Source organism: Lutjanus erythropterus, chromosome 10 (assembly GCF_056507025.1).
Source record: "Lutjanus erythropterus isolate fLutEry1 chromosome 10, fLutEry1.hap2, whole genome shotgun sequence".
Taxonomy (NCBI): Eukaryota; Metazoa; Chordata; class Actinopteri; order Lutjaniformes; family Lutjanidae; genus Lutjanus; species Lutjanus erythropterus.
The window spans coordinates 10,176,753-10,199,684 of NC_139326.1; the positions used below are offsets into that span (position 1 = coordinate 10,176,753).

The 22,932-nt window shown below is 41.1% G+C and overlaps 1 pseudogene across 1 annotated transcript in view; it reads right to left on the reverse strand.

Annotated features, from left to right (window-relative positions):
- The window catches only part of LOC146320035 (serine/threonine-protein kinase Nek9-like), a 386,194-nt pseudogene that overhangs the window by 325,260 nt on the left and 38,002 nt on the right, over nucleotides 1-22,932 (reverse strand). The window contains exons 2-3 of the transcript XR_014771495.1: nucleotides 13,412-13,454; nucleotides 9,503-9,725 (exon numbers count right to left, since the gene is read on the reverse strand). The product of XR_014771495.1 is annotated as a serine/threonine-protein kinase Nek9-like (transcript). The remainder of the gene's footprint in view (nucleotides 1-9,502; nucleotides 9,726-13,411; nucleotides 13,455-22,932) is intronic.

A 22,932-nucleotide genomic window follows, 5' to 3' on the forward strand; every position in this document is an offset into this window, starting at 1 on the left:
TGAGCATTTCTCGCTTGTTTTTCAACATTTTTAGGGTTCAACAATTAGGATTGCCTGCTTGCCCTGGGCAAGTAAAATTCCTTATTGGGCAAGTAAATCTGACAACTCATTTGCCCAACTGGGCAAGTGAAAAAGAGAATTAAACTTTTTTAATTTTTAAAATAGCAGAAAATGCTGTTTTCAGACTCTGAACTACAGAGCTTTCCAACTTGTCTTTGTTTATTATCACACAATACTGAATATCTTTGGGTTTCAGACTGATGAAAACAGACATTTTAAGTTATTTACCAACCTCTAATAAAATAATTTGTACAAAAATTGACTTCAGGCATTGACTTTCTGACCCACCTGCCTGATCAGACCAGTAAAAAAAACAGCATAATCCCTGATTTTATAGACTAAAGATTAATAATTGTGAAAATAATCTGCAGATAAATCAATGATGAAAATAATTGTTAGTTGCAGCTACAGCATCAACAACATTAGTATACAACATACCACTGGACCCTATAATGTCTGTTGTTTGCATATTAAGTAATGCACTTCTTGCCCAGTATCTTTAAATATCTGAAAGGGCAATCTATAGACCTGAGGCCATGATCGTAAAGTGCATCAGTGTGCCACATCATGGACTGCAGCCTGCTCTGTCAACCAATTATGCCAATTATAGCCAGAAACCCCTGTGGTGTTTTGATAAGACCTTCCACAATTTCTTCCAATGAAGCAATTTGTTCCAGTATTTGTTTACAGAGAGAGGCTGTGACTCGCAGCAAAAATAATATTTGTTATCTCCATTTGCCATCAGAGCAGAGTGAATCCACCACTGGCTAATCTTAACCTGGCTTTCTCATTGAGGTTTAATCTGGTCATGGCAACTTAGCATCTAGTATGGAGAGAGAGTGTTTATGTGTGAGGGTGTCTGCGATTATGTGTGTGTGTGCGCACATGTGTGTTTGCATTTGAGGAGGGTGCGGAAGAGAAAGACAGACAAGCCAGTCATTCTCCTTCTGCCCCCTCCCTCTCCCCATCCATGTCAAGAACCAATCACGTGTGAAAACTTGCCTTAACTTCCCGTGCCTGTGTGACTACAGCGTCAGAGAGAGTTTGACAGATCTGTGCGCCACGGAGGCGTCTCCCCGCCATTTGGCATGCCATGCGCGTCTGGTGCGCTGGAGACTGCCTGTCAAACGCCTGTGAGTCGGTGGCGCAGCCAGGGACCCTACGGAGCGCCAGATGGGCCATTAAGGTAGTATTAATGTAGATGCCATCGCTTTTCTCCTCTGACTGGGACATGCTCTCTCGAACTGCGAGCAGCTGCTGCCATTTACTAGGACAGCTTCCTGCTAACTTTGGCCAACTGGCATCACCACTGACTGGCTCTCAATGTAATGATACACTTTTTCTTCCTACTATACCTGTGACTTTTGTCTTTCTTCTCCTCCCGTCCTCCCTTTCCAGAGGTTTCAGGATAGGGCTGATAACTTCCAGCTTTTCCTGCCATGAAAGTGTTGCACAGACACACACTCGTGCACATGCAGGCAGTGATTCCCTCTCCCTTCCTCTCACAGACACACATGCACACATAAAAACACCAGCAGTCTAATAGGAGTATAGAAACTGGATCCATCTGTACACCCACTCTTAAGCTCATAATCAAGGCATGATATTCAGTAGTGTACGGTTATTTCTGTTTATGCCCTACTGAGTGCTAATATCATGCTTTAATTGAGAGAAAATTGGCTGTTGGCAAGAAACAGAAAAGAAGGTTACCAAAACCCCAACCATGGATAAGTGTTGCAATCAGTAATATTCTATTTAGTTAAGTAGCCTAAAATGGGATGTTTTGAGATCATTATTCAAATCACATTGACAAAATCCTATTATGAGAATTAGTTTTCCAGAAGGAAATGTACAGAATTATTGATGTGTAATAAATGTGCTTTCAGCATTACATACACTAGGGGCATATTAGGAAACAGTGGGGCATATGATTCAAACTGAAACAAGGTCACAAACACCATATTCTCTCATTCACACTGAGAAAATAATGCATATTTCAAGTGCAAACTTTGCATAACAAACAATGAAGAATGCCTACAGTGAGTTTCCGAGTGCTGCAGAAGTCATCGTACTGAACTGAACTATCTCAACACTGTGGCCCCAAACAAGTCAGAGGAGAGAGCGAGCAGTCAGAGAGACGGGTTTGTCTGGGTACTTTTGAAAAGACGCAGGATCTCCAGAGGCGCAGGTTAGCCTTCCTACACAGCTGAGACTACCTCCCTCTGTTCCCTCTGTTCCTCTGTCTCTCACTTGCCTTGCCTCTCATTTTTCAGCAGAGCCCAAGCATCCTTTGAGGTGCCCCTAGGGGAGATGGGTATAGTAGTTTAGGTCGCTGTACACCCACACTGAGTTCCCACATACTGCATAAGCTTGTAACTGCAGTGTAACAATAGACAAGTGATAGAAGTATATGCTATACAGCGACTTTATTGTCTGCCAGCCTCTCACTTACTTTCTCCCTCTCTCTTTCTCTCTCGGCAGCATCAGTCTGAGAGTGAGATGTGGGGGAGGGCCGTCTACGCTCGCGTCTCAAGAGGCAGCTCAGATGAGGACTACAGGGTTGGCATCACCGGTGGTCAGTGTTGAAATCAAACGCACCGTCACCGAAGCGCAGCGAACACTTATGCTCCCGCACAGCCGTTAGTGTACTCGTGGTATCAAACTGACACTTTCTCCCTTGGCTGCTCCTGACAAGGAATTTCCTCGTCGAAAAATTAGCTGTACCTTGCCAAGAGCACAGCGGCAATTTGTACAGTAGTGAATAGATTTGATTCTGAGTAGATGAGATAAAGGTTTATTGTGTAGAATAACAATATGCAGGCCCAGAGGGTACAAATGGATGGCACTCGTACAGTAGGAAAAAAATAACATCCTTTACTGCTGACCTTACACTGTAAAATGAATATTGAACCAGCTGTCTGTCAACTCAGCCTGATTTGAAAGTAATTTCAAGAGCCTCTTCAAAAAGTCACTAATCAACCTCTTCCAACAATGCAAACCAATTTCTTCATAGTTGATTGAGAACAGCAATTGCTATTTTGGTACTTGGACTCCATGAATAGGGCCAGCTTTCTATCTGGGTATCTACATATTGAAAAAGAGGCAAACTGGCACTAATCAGTGTGTCTGCCAAGTAACCGATGCAGCAGAGAGAACCACATACGTTTTTGTGTGTCTGCCTGACAGCCTGACAGACGAGATTAAGAAGCAGACAGTTATTGCAAAGTAAACTTGAGGATGAGGAAACGGGGTCTGTGTATCGAAGGGAGATGGCGCAGGGATGCATTTCCCACAGCTTTATCCAGGAAATCCAACCTGCGATGAACAGGATCAATTCCTTTATTTCCAAGGTGCATGTTATTGCTTTGCCATGCAAATGCTTTCAAAAGCACAGTAATGCCATCCCGCTATTGTGGGGGAATGATCGCTGCACCAGGACAAGCAAGCCAGGCTTTGATGGGTGCAGAATAACGCTGTTACAGAGCTAAGCAATGTGTGTGTGGGTGTGCTGCAAATAGGTTATTTTGGATGTTTTTTTTAGAAGAAAGGAGGCATTACTGAGGCCTATTGGTGCACTGAGGTATACTTCCAACCAAGGCGATTAACATGAAAGGAAATATCTAATGTTATTTTCCACTGCTGTGAAGAGAGGAGCAGAGAAAAGCCTGTAATCACATTATTATTTGTGTCGGAGATCAAGATCAATCAGGGTTAAAGCGTGTCACAATGTTTAACAGTAACAATGGATGGTTGCTTGTGTAGGAGATGCACACAACACAACTGGATGTGTGATATTGGGGCTGGGGGGGGTAGGGCGGGGGCCTAACGAAGACTAAATTTCTAGCTTTTTGTTTCTCTTTGATCATAGTTGTGTTTTACATTATACCTGCATTCAGATTTCATGATCACACACACAGACTTGTGTTACTGTATTCATGAGAAGCCATCATTGGCATAATGCATTCCCTATTCCCTAGACCCTGAGCTAACTCTGTCTATCACTAAGTATGGTATACTATAACTATGTGCCTAATCCTAACCTAAATTTAATTCCCCATCCTAAACCTAAATCTTAACCCTCAAACAGTTCTCCAGTAGAATCTACTTGAACTACTTTCCTCCTACTAGAAAGAAAGTGGTTCCAACATGAAACTGCTTACAACTAGATGTGTAAACTATCTTGAGGAATCGGGTCATGATTCCTGAAAAGAGACACTGGAGTCAAATTTTTCAAATGTATTTTTTGGGCACCACAAGCCGAGTGCCATTTGGTCCTACATCTTATATATTTTGCAAAGACGGCAGAAATCTCTATGGCCGATATCACAAAAACTCTGCAACTCAATCTAGAAATATGTATTTTTGATTCTAAGAGGATAACACAGTAATTATGGATCAACAATTGGCATTTTCAGTGGCCTGGTAGCTCAGCTGGTAGAGCATTTGCCCCATGTACTGAGTATGAGTCCTCTGCAGTGGTCATGGGTTCAAGTCCTGCCTGCAGCCCTTTCCAGTTGTTCTAGGCATAAAAATGATGCCATGATAACCAGTGAATTTGGTCACTGTAATTGTGATATGAAATTTTAATACAGTTTCATCTCCAATTAGGCAACTAACCATTATTTTCATTGTTGATTAATTTGCCAATTATTTTCACGATTTGGTTTAGTTTAGTCTATAAAAGGTCAAAAATATTGTCAAACATGCTCATCACAATTTTCAAGAGCCCAAAGTGACGTCCACAAACTGCTTCTTTTGTGTAAAATCCAAAGACTCTTCCGTTACTATCGTGAATGACAAAAAGAACCAGCAAATGTTTTTCATTTTTGTTCAAAAAAAAACAAAACAACTGAAACGATGACAAGCTTTCTATCAACTAATTAATCAATCAACTAATCATTGCAGGACTATCCCTACTAGTAACTACTATAAAGTGACTAGCAGTTTTTCCTAATAACATGCAGGAAGAGAAGGATGAGGCACAGTTGGAAAAAAAAACACCAGTGTGCAAAAAAGCGTCACTCCCCTTAGAGGCCTGTACTGGAAACATGGCAGCATCTTAGTGCATGGGGAGAAACTCAAATTTAGACTACATCAGCATACACAGACTAGACAAAGCATTGAAAGAGCAACGCTTACTTTACAGTATGTACACAGTGCCTTAAAAAATGAATGAACAGAGGAGAAGGGCCAGAAATGGAATATATCATTCAAACAAGCATGCACAAAAACATTCTGGCTTTTATGATCCCTCTGGCAAACAGGTGCAACAAACCCATTGTGTTCCTGCAGAAAGGGTGACTGCTAAGATTCTGTCACGAGATGTATCGAGCCGGTGAGCAAGCGAGTGGTGAGAGGGAGATTCAAACTTAATGAGTGCTTTGGCAGCTTGTGTGGAAAAGGCAGGGAGGCAGGCAGTGATTAACGGAACACTTCAGAGTACAAGGCACAGCGGTGCTCAAAGAAAACAGTGATGATCTCCACTTAATCGCGGAGAAGCCCGGAGCATCTGCCGCCAGAGCAGGGCAGCGGCACCGGCGAGCTCCCGCTCCGCTAGGCTGTCATCTCCAGAGAGCTGTGGCCATATGCTCGGCTCTGCCGCAAACTCACAGGAAGTTAATTTTCTGACAAAACACAGGGATAAATATGACATTCAAACAAGTTGTGCTCAGCCAGGCTGAACACGGATGCCGTGCCAAGCTCAAGCTGCACACGTGTCACACTTAGGAACAGAGTTTATTTTCATGCTCCCACGGTCGCTTTTTGCCTAGTTTTGTACAAATGCAGACAACGGGTGGTACTTTTTCCCAGCTAGGAGGTGTTAACCTACTTAGAGACTCAGCTACGTTATGTATACAGGGAGAAAAAATTCATACACACAAAAACAAACAGCCTATGGTATATGATACTGGCTTGTTACAACCAAAGCTACCACAATAACAGAGCCAGCAACTACTAATTCTTATTAAAATATTTATATAAGGCAGCACATGGGGAAGCAGAGAGGGACTGTCCTAACTGCACACAAACACATCCCTCAAAACCCTGCAAAAATGACAGTGTCATTGTCATAATGAGGGGAGAGAGAAAGAGGGCAGAGACATGAGAGGGGGGAAAAAAATAAGATTAACTTTCATTTCCGTTCACAGACGTATAGCTCCCCACGGTGTGCCATTAAAATAATGTCAATCAAACCATTAAATAGGAGCTCTGTCTAACCTTGTCTGTTGCAGGTGAAATGCCATAGCGGGCCCGAACAATGGGCTCGCAGGTGTGAGCAGAATCCCAACACCTTATCACCGGGCCAATAAAGAACAGAATATAGTGTTTCTCAGATCTCAGCAGTCTGCTACCACTCCATTTCAGACAGTAAAGAGAAACGGAGCCTTAGGGGTGAAGCCGGCAGTTCCAACCTACAGATTCTTTACAACAATAGCCAGTATCATATAGTATGGAGTCTGGGGGATAACTGGAGGTGGAGCAGCTTTTCTGGTCCTACTCTAAAAAAAAACATACACACACCCAGGGAGGCAATAGGGATGAAAGAAGATGGAGGTTGGTGGTATACAAGAGAGAGGGCCAGGTTTGGGCCTCCACTTGGGGCAATCAGAGGCCAGCGGTGTGGCTAGAATGAGAGGGGAGGGTGATTCTGTGACACACATACCACCAGGTCCCATTCTCCGCCACTGCTGCTACATTTCTCCCCTTTTGCTCGAGCAGAAAAGAGGTGAGTGCTGGGTGCAGTCATGCAGATCCCAGCGGCCTTTATCAGGGAGGAGAGGTGAGAGCTTTGGCCCCTGGGCCTCCATACTGCTGCCAGGTGGCTGGGCACTTTCTGCCCCCCCCCTCCCACCCAGTGTGAGGCCAGTCTCACATGAACCCCAAGGCCTCTCTTCTGGGAGTTTGTCTTATGTTACTGCTGGAACGAGGCCAGAGGAACAACAGATAACATAACAAGAAAACCGTATCCTGATTATAAAACAGCAAGTGAACACATCGCTGTGGTCGAAAGGCAAAAAGTAGTAGGCAGGTTCTCACCTGTTTAGAGTGTCTATGATCAGTAACTTCTTTCTGGTCATGGCAGTAATCTTTATACATATTGGAAAAGCACCTTTCATTGTTTTTTTTAAAGGCTTTTAGGAAGCAACTCTTTGAGCAACCAACTCCCTGTCCTTTTCCAATAAGTATGAAAAAAAAGGCTGTTTTGTTTGGAACGGTGGCTGCAAAAAAGTAAATCTTGTGAGTGTGGAAATTGGACTCTGCAAAAAAAAACTGCAGCTTCCACGTATTTATGTTAACAAAAATAACTAAAATGGCAGCGACACTGACATATGATCTGAAGACCAATACAGCGTCTATGTATATAAGTCTATGCTCTGTATCCACATATAAATTGTCAATGGGAGAAATGGCAACCACACTACGGCTGAAGAAACTGAGATTTTATAATTACAATAAAGTAGGAGTTTTCAATAAGATCTGGGACCATAAACTGAATTTTTTTCAGGGAAATGGCTAATGTGTCATATCCACTGTGAACAGCATTGCTGTGCATCTTCTTTTAATTTATTTCTTATTTACTGTATGTAGATAATTTTGTATGTTTACTTCTGTTAAGCTGCTATGTACTTAATTTAATTTGACCATAGCTAGAATGTACTTTTTGTTTTTCTTTAATTTTTTTTTTGTATTATTGTTGTTGTTCATTCCTCCTGTGTTTATTGCTGTCATGTTTTTGCTAAGCAATCAAAATAATAATAATAATATACAGCAATTCAAAAGACTTTGATAATAAGCCTCTAAATACTGACTTCAGCACAGGAGAAACAAATGAAAACAGGTAACTAGGGGAAAGTGAAAGAGAGTGGGCTGGAATACTCTCTTTTTTAATCCATCCATTACAATATGTGGGTGTAAAAAAAAAACCCTGAAAGACTTAATGTATAACAATGCACTAATGTAACTGCAAGAGACTGGGAAAATCTGTCGGAAATATAATATATCCAGTACACATGCGCACAGAAGCACATACCCATATATCAAGTGTTGAGTGGCAATCATTCACCTAGACACTGTCACACTGCGGTAAATGGGCTTATTTTGCATGAGAAGGAAGAGGGAGTGATGGGCTGCAGCGAGCGAAAGAGGGACTAAGGGACTGAATCAAATGATATGAGTAGGCAAAATTAAGCTCCAATGCAAGTGGAACACTTCACAAGAGAGCCAATTTCAATTCCACAGCACTTAATTTAGGATTTGTATGGTTCAGCAGCATGCTACTGTATGGTAAGCCATGTAAGGACAGAGATAGAGAGAGACAACCGGCAAAGAGCCATCCAGGCCCTTGAGGTATCCATCACACAGGCCTGCCTGCACCAGCTTCTCTCACACAACAATGAATTAAAAACTAATGATACTATAACTGTAGAGAATATGTAGATGTTTTAAGGGGACATTAGGAAATCACACTGGTTTTAATGTGATGACGGCACATTTTTGTGAGCTTTGTGTTGTTTTGTGTGTCATGCTTACGGTATACCGACTGTGACGGGTGTTTACTAGGCTTGGATAATAAAAAGTAGTGATACGTACTATCAGCCGACACTTAATAACTATAAGAAAACTGTTCTATGAAATGTGCAACAGTTTCACTTAAATGCATTAAATGCAAACTGCCACGACACATAAATACACCTATGAACAGCCTATCATAACCCTTCATAATGTCTCCTGCTATGAGTGACGTGCAAACACCCAATCATGGTGTATTATTCAGCTGCATCATCCGCATACGACACAAACAAGAACAGTGTGGCATGAGAAAATGAGAGCAGGCAGTGAGGATACTGTGATTAAAAAAAAGGACAGGCCAGTCCGCCAGTATGGCAGGTTTTTGATTGTTTGTTTTTTTTCCAAGTCTATTAAAGGGACAATTCACTACAAAATCCAAAATACATGTTTCTCTTTTGGCCATTTATCCATCTAGATCGTTTTGGTGTGAATTGCAAAGTTTAAAAGATAGCGGCCGTAGAGATGTCTGCCTTTTCTGCAACATAATAGAACTAGATGGCGCTCAGTGGTGTGTTGCTTTAAGCGTTTAAAAAATACATATAAATTTTTTTTTTTTTTTAAATCTACAATAGAATCTATTGAAACTACTTTCTTCCTGTCAGAGAAGGCAGACATCTCTACAGTCCATATCTCCAAAACAATCTAGATGGATAAATAGCACTGCAAGCCAGAGGAAAAATATGTATTTTTGATTTTGGTGTGAACTGTCCCTTTTAGTCTATTATCTGTATACCTTGATAAATTCTCTCCTGGCCTTTATTAAAAATTCAGATGATCAATAACTATTGATCATCCACCCTTAGTGTCGACCCAAAATCAAAGCATTTCAGACATTCAGGAGATGCTCCAGGATACAGGAGTGTCCTCATACCTGGTGCTCTTTAAAGTCAGCCCTCTGGAAGTCGTAGCCCAGCTGGGCGTAGAAGTTGTTCCCAAAACTGTAGGCCTGTCCAGTTTCAGTCCATATGAAGGAGTGTCTGCTTCCACAGGCCACGCCAACTATACTGACATCATCTGCATCTGCGTCACTGCGTCCCCGTGGCAGCTTGACCTCGACTGGCTGGTCCTTTACTGACCTCTCTCCATCACCCAGCCTAGAAAAAGCAGACAGAAAAGACAATTTGTTGTTGGTTTAACAGAAAGTTGTCTCTTGTTGAGAAATTATAGAATTTATTGAACTTTCAGAGAATTCATGTCATGGAAATAGGGTTGCAAATCATAAGCACTTTCCTTAATCAATCATTGGTAACATTAATGATCCATTAATCGATTAATCACTGTTTAAAAAACATCAAAATGTTGCTTATACCAAACAATACTAGATGTGTTTTTCCCCTTCAAGCTAAGCTTTATTTCCACAGCAACATACTGCATATTGTTATTTTGTTTAAAAAAAAAAAAAAAAATGGTCGTGTTGGATTTAATTATTGATTATCCATTTAGATAAACGCAAGTAACATGTTTTTTTTAATCTAAAGGCAAACTGTGTAGGATTTTCCCAAAAAGCAATGCATAGACTCATACAAAAATAATCCCTCTTAATCATAACTCACAACTCAGAAGTGAAGTCCTCGAAATGAGACTCAACAATCAAGTATCTTTCGGCAACTAACAAATGCTACTTATTTTTACCTTTAAGGACATATAAATTATATATTACAGAACTTCACAAATATTCTCTATCAACATTTAATGGACTCATGTTATGGAAATGAAACAGTTTTACAAAAATTATGTTGTCTAAATCCTAGATGATTAAACTGTTGTACAGGTACCACTGGTGGTACTGAAGCTCCCTCTAGTGCTGGCGGAGAGTGTCAGTAATATATTTTAAAAATTAAATTAATTAATTAAAATTGTATAATACTATCAAAATACTACAAAGTTTCAAATTAGAATACACAAAATATGAGATCATAGAAATGTAATTCAAAATAAATTTTATCTTTGCTGTATTTTTGTTCAATATCGGCCTGCTACAGTCACGATCACGCACACAGCATGCATATGTCATCCATTACTTCCAGTAGTTTCTAGCTCATCTGTGATGGCTAGTAGATAGCAAGAGACCGAAAATGAATGCTTCCAAAACACTGCAAATGTGACTCCAAACTGTTAACGAAGAGAAGTGCAGACCAGGAGGAGAATATTTCGAGCAACCATGTTGAAAATGAACTACAGGGTGAACCAATTACAAGCGCTGGTGGCTACTTAAGAAGCCTGACAGCACCAAAGAGCCAAAAACAGCAAGGTGGTACTTAGAGAGCTCAACGTTTTCTAAGATGGTACAAAGTGTAAAAAGTTTGAGAAACACTGGTTTAAATTCATCATTCAAAGAAAAATAATTTAAAAAATAGATACCATTCATTAGTGCACACCCAGCAGAAATACCGTGCTGTTGTATTTCTGTTTTCTCTATACCTAAGTCTCACGTATGGAGTGTGTCTAACAGGCATATTTCAGTGAGGTCAGTTTTACGTTCCTAGGGAAGAAATAATAACTGAACCTAACTCAATTTGTAGCTGCACAAATGACTTTACATAGGCCTTGGCTGAGAGTTTCTGTCTCCATGTCCCTGGTGTGAGTGAACAAAGAACATCCAAGACCCCTTTTCAAGATGAGCTGGTCAAACGCAGCCCCAGCACCCCTGTGACCTGTGAGCTCCCAGCAGCTTCAAACAGAGCTCTGCTGTTTGCTTCTTGATAAAATGCTCCTCTTTGTATTTGTTTCCCTGAGCCAGCGTCATAACCTGCAATGCCCCGGCCATATCTGCTAGTTTGCGGCATGTCTGGGAAAAATAACAAACAGTCTTCTCCATTATTTCCACAAACGGGGAACGAAAGGTCCTCGCCCGCCATCCCCACGAGAGCCTGTATTGATTACAACAATGCTTCAACTCAAGACAAGACCACTCTGGGGTCACTGCTATTTCCATCAGAAAGTTTGCCAGTTTAAATTTACACAGCTCTCTCGTACTCTTCTCCTCTCTCGCCTCCAGTGAGACACACAGGAGAGCTGAGGAGTTTTCAGATATCAGAGTGCCAGTTGTATAACGGAGATGCTCACCCTTTGCTCTGCAAGTGGGTGTTGTGGAGCTCCAACTATAGGCTCCTCCAACTATAAGCTCCCCACGAGAGAGCCTCGACCTGCTTAGAGGGGTCAAAGCATCATGAGAGAAGAGAGAGGGAGACAGACAGAGAGATGGAGAGCAAGAGAAGGAGAATAAGGGACAATGGGAGATGATGAGAGAGTGAGAAGTGATGCCTTTGTCTCTTTTATGTATTTCTCTGAGGTCTGCTGTGCTGCGGTTTGAGTACTTGAGGGCCACTGAATCACTGCAGCCCCCAGGCCCTTAGATGTCATTACAGCCAGACTGGCTCCTGGCTGGAGAAGTTTTAACAAGGAAGGTCATCAGGAGGAAAACAACTTATCTTTGCGTATAACTATGTCTGCCTGTTTGTTTGTTTGTCAGTCAGAGTGCAGTTTAATATACAGCCGTACAGTATACTGTCAGAAGACAAGGAGGCATCTGAATGACCACTGGGCTGAAAAAAAACACTAACCAAGGATAGTTAAACTTTTATGAACACCTGAGTAGTCTCCTGAAGCAGTGTTTCTCAAACGGGGGCACTAGTATACCTCGGGTTACTTTGGGTTAATGCAGGGGCTACTTGAGACTTATTTTAATGTCACTTCAATATCAGTCATGCACAGTTTTCTAAAATAATCACACTATAATAGGTTTAATAAAAATGTACATTCAATTAAACCTGGTTGGGCGAGTGGCTCAGAAAATCTTCTTGCCTGAAGTCAATTCTTGCTTGCCCCTACAGAATCATTGTCATGTTTGATCTTTACTTAGGGTTAATCAATCAGAACAAGGACACAGTGCGTCACAGATGCAAAGCAACAAATATTCTTGCCAAATTGAAAATGGTATGACAACACACCCCTTTTCCCCAGGGATGGATGGACTTAGCTGTGAAACCTCCATGTTTAAGTCTATTTTACTGCTTGCCCAATCAGGCAAGTGAGTTGCAAGATTTACTAGCCCGACATGACCTTTTATTTGCCATAGCTAAGTGGGTAATCCTTACTGTTGAGCCCTGGAAAGTTCCTATTTTAATTGCAATTATTAACTGCTGTAAATCCTTATAGAATAAGAAAGCAACAACTTTTCTCATGATGAAACACAAACTTCCCACTACATTTAAAACAAGGTTTAATAGACTGTCCCAACTTTTTTCTTCATGCAGCCTTGCACACCTGCTCTTACTTATTCATTTAAGCAAGTGTTTGTGTTTTAATGCAACTTAAAATTTACTTGAGTCTTTCTTGAGTGTATCTTTTAATGTTGTTTGTGAGCCCTTACATGAGGCAATTTTCTATCACCATCCAATCAAGTTCACTGAGTTTCGAAATTGAATGATGAACGGACAAAAATCAAGGAAAATGGAGAAAGAAGTGAAAAAGAAAGTGAAAAAACAGCCAACCTAAAATACTGTCAGTATCAGTAAGAATATGTTTTAATGGGATTAACTTCAACAAGCTGATGGCACAGCATTGTACTGCACCTCTTCATATAAGCACTTTTTTAAAGATGTTTTCTGCTGGTCAAGGAGTACGTGGCTGAAAAAGTATTCCAAAGTGGTTACATTATTGAACAAAGTTTGAAAACCACTGCCTTAAAGTTTTGCAGCACGTTGTAATGCGAAAACTTAAGGGAATAAGCACTGTTCACAAGCTCATTTCAGTCTCTTTACTTCTGAAATTCACTTACTGTCCACTGGTGCCGTTTCCCCATGCAAAGATCTTGTTGTCCCCTGCGGAGAAAACGAGGAGGACAATGTTAAGACTGAAACGGTTGAGCAATGCTATAAAATACTTTGTGGGCATGGCATATCTTTGAGACAATCTTTGAAAAGGTGTGGGGGGGTTATTGTTGTGAAAATAATTAAAAGTGGTAGTCTTCAAAAGCTGTGGATGCTTCACAGTAACAGCTTAGGTTGTGTGTTTTTCCTTTTGTCCTCAAGTGTAGAGTGAGCGGTGCCGTGTCAGTGGGTGGACCCTTCCCCGCTGTGTGAAGTTTGATTAATACAGCCTCGACAGAGAGTTCAGAGACTGGGGCCACCTCTCACACACCCTGCTGTAAAATAATGAGCCTTCAGCGGGAAGGAATAATATACATGGGAGGGGAGAGACACTTCCTTAGTCTGAGTCCGAGGCTGAATATATTCAAATGAAATGAGGAGAGGAGGCCATCCTAACTGATTAGACTTGTCTCAAAGAGAGGGAGAAGCCTATATATTTCTCCTTCTATGTACATGTATTTAACTGTCACCTCTCTCCTCTAACAATCCAACATGGCACTGATCCATTTGCATATGGTTTCTATAAATACCTGGACCTCTACCTGTTCCTGCAGTGACTCCAGTCACGTTGGAACACAGACAAGCCTTATTGGTCTTATGGGAGCTCAAACACCACAGGGGTAACAGCCAATAGCAACGGACTTTACTCATCAAGCCAGCCGAGCCCTCATACATTATAGAGCAGGCTATATGATTTACCTAAGCTTGTCAAAAGAGAAAAATTATCAGGCAAATGTGGGGTAATAAATTGTAATCCGTGCTGCATATGTTTGACTCGTGACCCTTGGCATTTTAAGGGTTGGGTTGTATGAAAGAGTTGTCGCAAAATGTGCGAAAAGGAAATAACATGAAAGGTGAAATACCACTTGGAAACTTTAGAGAAAATGTGCAAAAACAGGTCACTGATTTTTATGAGAAATACTGCATGATACAAGGGATTTAACAAGTGTTACAACGCAGATGTCACAGTAAATGCTTAGTCTGCTATCTACTGTTGGCAGTGCACTTTTTTGGCAATTCATATAGAAGGCATTAATGTTCTTTTTAGAACTTGCAACTCTGAAACACATCTGCAAAATTCATATTTGAAAACTACAGAACGCTAGTAAAAAAGGAGGCTTCTGAAGGCTGCCACTGCAGCCATCACACCACTGTCAATACTTTTTTTTTTTCCAGCTTTGAGCTCCTCCATTAACATTTTATCTGTTGTCATTCCAGTCAACGGTGTCCCTCAATAACACACTCAAATCAAGCAACCATAGCACACAGGCTTGTGTTTATATACTTTAAGTTGTATTTCTTTATTTTTTTCCACTTTTCTAGCGTCTACATGCTTTATATTCTAACTGTGGGTGGATTTCAGGGCTGCAACCAACAAATTAACTTATTTCCATCATCAATTAGCCTAATCTGCAAAAAAAAAATTATGATTAATCGATTAGTCAATAAAATATGAAAAGAAATTGTGATAAATGCTCATTCACAATTACAAAAGCAATCAAACTTCAAATTTACTATCATAAATGAGAAAGAAAAACAGCAAAACCTTACATTTAAGAAGCTGGAATCAACAAATCTTTGACATTTTTATTTTAAAAATGGTTATCAAAATAGTTGGCAAATGATTCTCTCTAAATAGATAAATCAATTAATCGACTAACCCTTGCAGGTCTCATAGATTGACTTCAGTATTTAAACTGTACTGTGCCATCAAGACAAAAGCATTGCTGCTAATAATCAGACACTATTTATGTAGGCCCTAATGGATATATGTATGTCTAGATGTACTGCAGCTTTTAAATGTTTTTAGTACCACGCAGAACATTTTGGCTCTGCTTGTTGTAGCAAAGCATGTATGAACCTCTGTATGTGCAACACGATGGAGTCAGCTTTGATCCTCTTTACTACAGAACAAGACCAAGCAATAAACACAAGAGATGGGTCCTTCAGTTCCAACTTGGGCACCAGAAAGAAAACACCACGTCCAATATGCGGGTATGTTAGGAGCTTTTAAGTGCTCCTGGAGAAATGCATATGGTAATAATTCACATGAAATTATATCCTTGAGCTCAGCTCAGAACATACAGCTCACTGGACCAACCACACTCATTACCAACTCCTGCTAATTACCAGTCTACGTACAGTTTCTCTGGTCACAGGAATAATAAGACAAAAATACTTTAATGAAAGGATATCCATTAAAGGGCCGTGCTTTTAAACACTCCTTAAATACATCAGCAGAGCTCAGAGAGAAATGCTGCAAAAATCATTGCAGATCTGTGGCTGACTGTGGGCTACGGCTGCTGTAGAGCTGTTACTGTCATGCATAAAGAATACAGAAACAGTACAGGAGTCCAGGATTTAAGTTTACTTTTACAAGCATAAGCATCCTCACTGGAATAATGAAATAAAGATGAGAATGAAAATACACTGGGAATAAAGACTGTGACTGTTCCAGAGTTTTATTTTCTTGTTTTGTATTTTTTGCTTTCTTTTGTTCTTGTACTTTTTGTTTTCTTGTTTTTGTTTTCTTTTGCTCCTTTAACTCTTGAGAATTGTTATGTGGGAGTATGATAAATAGCGGTGCTTAGAGTGTGTAGAACCAAAACACAAAAATATTGGCAGCCGTAGGTCTGCTGCAATACTCTGCACACAAGCACATTATTAACGATATCTGGTTTAGCACCAGGCTCGGGTCAAACAGTGCAAAATAATAAATAGCATTTATGGTTTTAGATGTTTTTTAGATTTGAATTACAAAAGTGCCAAATGGGTGGGATACAAAACTCCAGCTGACTGCTGCAAACTTTACTGTAGGTGGTCAAAGTTGAGTATTTGGTTAGTTTAGCTTTCTTAGGGCTGATTAGGATCATGATGCATGCAAATTGTTTTGTCCAATCAGGTTCAAACCACAGCGCTCATAAACCTTTTCCCAAGGTCAAAGTCAAGTACTTTTCAACCATTTTCAAGCTTTTCCAGCACCTGATAGCTGTGGTAAAATATATATTTATATACACATATTTACTGAAAATTGTTATTTCACTTCATCACATTAAATCAGATTTGTCGTTTCATAAACAACTGACAGTTTTAGTTTTGTGATGCGTTCTACAGAGGGGTGACAAATTAACACAACAAACAACAAAGTCTGTCACCTGTCTGTAGGTAAACTTGGCATCCTATGTAACCTGGCTGAGGTTAGATAAACCATGAGACAAAGAACTAGGGGTGTCACAACTTCAATACTGCATGGTCAAGAAAAGAAGAAAAACTCATCACACTGAGTAACCACATGTGCAGAGTGGCAAGCAAGGCTCGAGCAGAGTCATCTATGTTTTGTGCAAAAGCTAAAATAGTGATTAGGTTCCCTCCAACTTACTTTATTTCTGTCTCTAAAGAGCAAACTATTCAGTCGAAAGTATTTTTTATGAATGCCATGCAATAACAATTTCAATCAGTTTCAAGCACTTCCAAAATCCAGGCACTTCTCGAACCTTGAAAACACTACATTAAAATTCAGGTGTTTTCAAGGATTTCCAGCACCCATACAAACCCTGAAACAAAAGCTAAGTCTTGCAGCTTTGCAGGTATTATTTGATCCGTGTCTTCCTAGTTTATACATGTGGCCATATGTATTTATCTGAGGATCCAGATGCAGCATTTCACTGTGATATCCCCGCCTCACTTTGTATCTTTGAGTCCTCTGTTATCCTCAGAGTGGCAGATGTTTCTACCCCCCACCCCCCCAAAACCCACTCATCCACCCACCCAGTTCCCTCTCTCTGCGGCAAGGGCAGCGGCTGGCGCGGGGGCACAGAGGCCGACAGTGGTGCATCAGGCTGACGTACAGAACTGATGGGCAGGGCTGAGAGCTGGCAGTGTGGCAGGTTGAGTGTTCACCCTCCTTTGCCCCCCACTAGCCCCCTGCTAGCCCCTGCTGCTCTGTACCTTACCCAGGCACCAGCATCCCAGCGGCTGGTGGCCCATTGCTTTGCTCCCCCATAAAAATAGCCCATCCCATTATTCTTCTGCCTCCCCGGGGGCCACAAGGTCTCCAGCATCATTACCAGGACTAAGGATCTGACTCTGCCGCCACCACTTGGCACTCCCCCCTCCTCTCCCCCTCACTCCTCTAATTATAGGTCAAGCACTCTTTTTGTAAATTATAAAACCTTTGTTCTTATCAAGAAAACTGAACGTAAAGGAAAGATACCATGGAAGGAAGAGGAGCAAGGAGGACGACAAAAAGTAGATGAAGAAAAAGGAGGGAAATGGTGTAAAAATTAGAAAGGGGGGGAAAATTTTCAATTATAAAACCAAGCTAATTTGGTATGACCAGCGACTGTCATGCATGGTGACGGAGCTCCATTATGCAGTCATTTGAGCTCTTTCAAATTAGTTATGTTAATGTCCTGCGTGTGAATGTAACACTTGGATGGGACAAGATTTCAGCAATTAATTTCTACAGTCAGCGGAGAGACAAGCAAATTTATTTTCCCCCTCTCAGGGAATTGGTGGTGGAGGGAGTGAGGAGGGGAGAGAGCATTCTGGAGCAGGGAACAAGCTAAACACAAGACCTAAATAAAGCCTGAACAATGGGAGCCAATGCCTCCTCATTCATTCAATTGACAATGTTTTGCAGCTTAAACCTGTTTTATTAATTATGTTTGACATTTCCTTAATTAGTTTCATTTACACCAAATCAATCCCTGCTGCTGTACAGCGTCATTTATCATTTTAAAAAATTTGCATAGCCAGTGCTGACTTTTTCTACTTAATTATACATTAAAAGTGTCAGCCGCGCTTGCTGCCTGGCATTATCTGAGGCAGAAAGGTTTGTGGCTGGACGGGGGTGGCATTAATCATCAGGGCGGGCGCGGGCAAGGGGTGCTCCTGGTCGCCAGCGGGAGAGCCGAGCGGGGCTTCTCATTTTCGAAGCTTGATGCTTCCGGGGCCACGGTGACCTCAGTGACCTACGGGGAGAGGCAGACAAATCAACGACCTCCAGCCCCAAAAACAACTACAGCTTGTTTATAAACCGCGGTGAGAGGAGGGAGGGAGCGTAAGCAGAAAAAGAAAAAGCTTGAAGATGTGTGCCAGATCACAAACACAAGCTGAGGTGGCAGCAATATGCAGGTATGAAGAGAATGCGTATATGTCACACAGATTCCTTTTAGCCTGACATGTGACATTTAAAGACATCAGTGCTTTAATTATTAAAGGAATAGTTTGGATTACTTGAAGTGAGGCTATATGAGGGACTTATCTATACTCCCAGTTTGGAGAAGCAGAGAGGACAATGAACTGTTGTGGACAGACTCAGAAACAAAAGATGTTTCACCCACTTAAAAATATGGTCCATCTAAAAGAAAAAAAAATCAGTTTAAGTGTACACTATATCTAGAAATATTATCACCACTTTAACTTGCCATCAGATAACCTTTTCTGATGGGAAAACTATGATATGAGCCAAATATCGCTCTCTTCAAAGCCACCAAACCCCATAGCAGGGATGTCGTGAGAACCGAGGTACCGGAAATGCAGTACTTCCTGATCTGACAGACAGAAAGTATGTACATCTTGAAGTGCAGTAGTCTGATATTAAACGCCAAAGGAAGACGAAAACATGCTGGAACAATAACTGCATGTGTAAGATAGCAACACGTGCAGCAAAAAACAGAAAAACACACAAAGTCGTCTATGGAAGTAGGCAACTATGCGTTCAAGGTGGATCATGAGGGATTAATTATAAATTCTCAGTATGAAAATGATGCCATCAAACTTTTCAGATAAAAGGAGAAAACATTTCCAATTTACTGACTTAGTAGCTCACAGACATCAAGGGTGAGTGAGTGAGTTTCACTTCATGTTAACGTTACATTAACAAGGCATCCAAAGAATTCTTGTTATCCTGAAATACACTTTACTATTAGTTTTGTCAGACAGCTGCACTGCTGTGACGCCAGTTATATTCACCAACATTTGCAATGGCTAAACTCTAAAGGCTAACGTAATGTAAAAATGACTTAAAGGCTACCGCCCTGTCTTCAAAATGACCTCTGAGTTCAACTTATATTCAAAGTTCAGCAGCAGAAATCATTGCACTTTTGAATTTACTTTCCAGACATGGCAACATGCTCCCCATGCTCAGAAGAGTTTTGCAGCAAAGAAAAATTGCAATTACTGTATTGTATTCTTGTTTTTGTTCTTTACAATGGAGAAGCATGGAGTGTGAGATCTCTACTCCATAAGAAAAATCAATAATTTTACCTTCCAGAACACAGGAGTTGCTGGTCTACCACTGCCTTGATCTGTTGTTAGAGTGTGACTGTTTGTGTGAGTCCAAACTCTCTTTTTAAAACAGAACTCTGTAGCTGTAGACCAGCAACTCCTGTGTTCTGCAAGATAAAGTGACTGATTTTGCCTGTGAAGTCTGGTGGTTTTGGAGAGAGGTATATCTGACTTATATAATGCCTTCTCCCATCTCCTCACACACTTAAACTGATATTGATATTTTGAGATAGACATTTTTCCAATGGGCTGTCTCTTTCCACAGCAGTGCATTGCTTAGCTTCCATGCCCTTTGGCATGCCCCCAGTTTGGGCGCATGCCAACCAACATTCACTATAGGTAATATATGGACTACTGTAAGTACCTCATACAACCTGATCTTAAATAATCTGGACTATCCCTTTACATGCAGGTTTGACAGTAAATGCAAGTCATGTTTTTTAGGAAAAACATGTGGTGCAGTAACCTAAAATAGCTTCATGAAATAATGCCAGCTTTTGTTGTTGCAAGTCACAAATCAATAGTAAAGACCATATGTTTCACTGTTACTCCAATAAGAAACTCAGTTGGCTGAGTCAACAGACTGAGTATGGCTATTACTTTCCCTTCGGCAAGTTTGTGAACACAGAGCGAACTGACAGCTCAAACACCTGGCAAGCTCACTCCTGAGTAAATCTTCTGAGTGTTGAGGTGAACATGGCTTTACAAATCACCCATTCAGGAACCGAGACAGAAATTGGCAGGTAGGCAGAGCCGTGGTGTCAGGAGTGAAAATTACTCTGAAATGCGGAGCACAGTGAGAGGCTGAGTGAGTGAGTCTCTGAATGGTGAAAGCCATGGGTGTCACTGTGTACTATGTTCACATGGGAAATCAAACAAGTGTGTTTTGGAGGTGAGTCAACACTTTTGTCCTTTGGAAAATGAAAATATTTGATGTCAATTTAAATTCAGAATGGCCTCAGGTATTACTACATACTAAGAGAAGTGTAGTGCGTACCAGGATACGATACCTGCTGGTAGTATTTACCTTGTAGTAGTTCTCATGCTTAAATTAATCTTTTAAAAAAGAAGCTTCTCTTTAATTAAATAGGTGCCATAAAACGTGCAGTGATAAAACCAGTCATTGTTAACATGAGGTGAGCTGCTTGAGCTGGAATCAATGAGAGGGAAACATCCTGAATCCGGAGCTTGGGGAAAGAAAGGGAAAAAAAAAAAAAAAAGCCCGTCCCAAGCCACTGATTTCTCAAGAAGTCCCCTGAATAAGCTGTATCAAGATGTAAAGAGGAGGCTGTAGCCATGGCTTTGCTTGCAACGTCCTTCAAGGGCAACACAAAAGAGAGGCGGGCAACAAAGAACCTGATGAAGTGGCTAATGCCCTGGCATGCCCCAACAGGAGCGGCAGGGGGGCGGCCAGAGGCGGCTACACGTGCACGCCTCACTGCCCCGTCTGGCCCCAGCTGAAGTACTAACTATCCTCCCAGGGTCATTAGATTAAGAAATGCAAAGCCAGGAGCAATACCTGTAACTCCAACAGGCCCGATCGATACTGGAAAAGGAGGAAAAAAAAAAAAGAGGGGAAAAGTTACTTCTTAACAGACAGGGGACTGTTTAAGAATTAATTCCTAAAATTTGCCGTATGGAGAGTGAGTATCAAACATCATTATTCTAGAAAGTTCCTAATCAGCATATTAATGGTGGCACACTGACTGCAGAAGTTTCTATTATTTCAAAGTAAAGTAGTTGAAATAAGCCACTGACTCTTTTCACTCATAAAAATATTATAATTCATATAAGTGATCACTCTAAAAACTAGAACTTTCCTTTCTCTCCGGCCCCCCCAAACATTACCATCAATTCCCCGACCAAAAGTACCCCTTTAAATGCAAAACATTTCCGCTATCAAGGATTATGCTTCCTTTCACGATATATGAAAAACCCTTTGTGAAAATATGATGATGAATTCATGGGCCTAAAACTCTGGGGTAGTTTTTACATCGGCGAAAAACGGAGGGAGGGGAGGAGAAAAATCACCTATTTGGATGGCATACATTACCATTACTCTTGTATTGTGTCTCCACTTTTCATAATGACGGGGATAAGTGTCCTGCTCCGAATGCGTATCCGCTGACAATGGAGGCAGACATTACTTGGTTAAAAGCTCAGGGTCCTGTGGGTAAAGAGGCCCAGAGAATAAAGAGTATCCGTCATGGCTAACGAGCTATAAGGATAGCACATTGCCTTTATAAATCACTAGATCTTGCTGTTTATTTAAATTCATTGGTGCCTCATTATAACTGAGCTATGCACCTTTAGGTCCGAGTTGATTAGGAGTGCCATAGCTCAAAATGGCTTTTAATTCAGTGAAACGTAGCTCTGACCTTGGTGCCGTAACCCTGACTAAAACACGCAGCGACTCCCACATTAATAATGATGCTACCTTTACTGGGCCGCGGAGCCGCGCCGCTGCTACTTAAAATATGTATTATTAGTTACCAGCGACGGCACATTTATCACACCAAATTACCCTTCGGTGTAAAACTGCTTAATTCTGGGTCCCTGTACCCCTCTGCACTATTACCTGCTCTTTAGAAAGGCCTGGAATTAAATGTGGGGATGAAATGTCAGGGTAATGGGGAAGAGGATGCGGGTCGATGGGATGCACACTTGATCATTCCCTAGTGGCCTTCTCCACATCAAGACGATATACTGAATGTGTCTTCCTCATAAGGGAAGTTCCATTGCGCCTTGCTTTGTAGACCTTTAAAGATGTAAATGAAGGGTACTTCTTTGAAATATACTTTACACTGTTCATTAAAATTACATGCAAAACATTATCCACTCCACGTGAACGTCAATAAGAACTTTATACTCTTAGGTATCAAGATTTCATCAAAAATTTATCTCATAAACAGAAAGTTTGGATGAGCAAAGAAAACAAACAACCATAAACTTTGCATTCACTAATGCATCTTAGCAGACTAAGACTCCAGGGACGTTGGGTGCATGTACAGTACATAAACAGGCACACACACACACACACACACACACACACACACACACACACACACAGCCTTACCTTCCTCCACTGTAGTTGGACACAGCAAACCTGCCTGCAGCCACTGAACACTTGTCATTGTCC